This window comes from Octopus bimaculoides, chromosome 1 (genome assembly GCF_001194135.2).
Source record: "Octopus bimaculoides isolate UCB-OBI-ISO-001 chromosome 1, ASM119413v2, whole genome shotgun sequence".
In the NCBI taxonomy this organism is placed as follows: domain Eukaryota; kingdom Metazoa; phylum Mollusca; class Cephalopoda; order Octopoda; family Octopodidae; genus Octopus; species Octopus bimaculoides.
This window is the reverse complement of record NC_068981.1, coordinates 35,614,907-35,616,615: the sequence shown is the minus strand read 5'-3', so window position 1 is coordinate 35,616,615 and position 1,709 is coordinate 35,614,907.

Here is a 1,709-nt window from a genome sequence, read left to right as displayed (position 1 = left end):
CACATACATGCATGCATGCACATAGATATATTATATATATGTAAAAAATATATATATTTATATAAATGTGTGTGTATATGCATACATGTGATGTTTTTGAAAAGAGGTAAAACAGACAAGTCAGACAAAAATTTAATAATTTAAGTACTTAATATCAAAATATCAAAAATTTCAGGAAAGATTACAATGATTATTGTAGGTTTAACATTTCATCTTACTATTCTTTTATCAGTCAAATAAAGACCATATTTGAGTGGAAATATTCCACATCAGAACAAGTATTTTATACCATGTCATTTAATGCACTCATTAAAATATGACTGTTTAAAAATTTAATATCATTTCTACAAAGTTTAAGCAAATATTACAGTATATAGAAGGAGAAAACAAAACTAAATTAATGAATTGATAGAGATAGTATATGAAAGAATACAATATAAAAACAGAGACAGCTTATTAAAATATGGAACTAAAATAAGGTTATTGTTTCAAGAGATAAAATCAGAATGTTAAGCAGAAAATCTTATATACAACACATCAAATGAATTACACAAGAATTTTATTCTTATATATAACAAACAAGCTATCATGTACAAACATACTTATCCATGTACAGTAAGATAATCTGATATTCTCACACTTAAAAACAGAGGCACATCTTCACACACACACACACAATCTATGCACACGCATTTCAACACCTACATGCAGGCACAGTCATACACACACAAACATATGCATACCCACTCACTCACATATATGCATATTTGTATGTAAATATGCATATACTTGCATATGTGTATATATACATGTGTTTGAGTGCTTATGTTTATGTATACAGTGATGAGCTACCAAAGTTTTGACAAGTGGTTCACTGAAAATAATAAAATTTTGACCATACTTTGTGTTAAAAAAAACATTCCAATATCAATAATATATTATCTCTTCATTATGAGGGTCATGAAATATAATCTTAAAATAGAGTAAAATCCAGAGTCTGAGGAAACTAACAAAGCTCTGCATTGACAAAAGGCAGTAAAACAAGAGGTCTGTTTATTTTGTTTATTTGTTATGAGGGGCTTAGTATATAATCCCTTGTAGCTTTAGATTTTATCTGGGAGTGAAGAAGTAAGGGAAAATTGTGAAGTTGAGGGATAGATAGACTTAGTGGGAGAAATGTTAGATTCAGGATGGGGAGAGAATGAACGAAGAAAAGTTGAGCCAGAGGATTCTTGAAATAACTAGTAAAGGTGTCAAGTTAAAGGTATAGAAAAGAAGAGCGAGTTTGACAAGAAAATAGATAGATACAATATAACAAGAGCCACCAATACAAATATGTATGATAGATTAAAGAGAAAGAGAAAAGGATGATGATGCTACAGGGGCACAAGCAATATACAGCATACAATTCCATACATACATATGTACACATAGACACACATTCACACACATATGCACAAACATCCATTAGTACACAGATACATATAAGCACTCGTGAACATTTTCACTTTCATTACTGCAAATAAACTTTACCAATCATCTTAAGTTAACAATGAAAAAAACAAATCTTACACAGCAAAAATCAACTATCCTTTATTTCAAAACATGAAAATGCAACTGAATTGCAAGGGAGGGTTGGAAGAGTTATTTGACAATATGCCATAACAGTGGCGCTGTAAATTTTCTCAGTAGGTCTCTATTCAGAATCC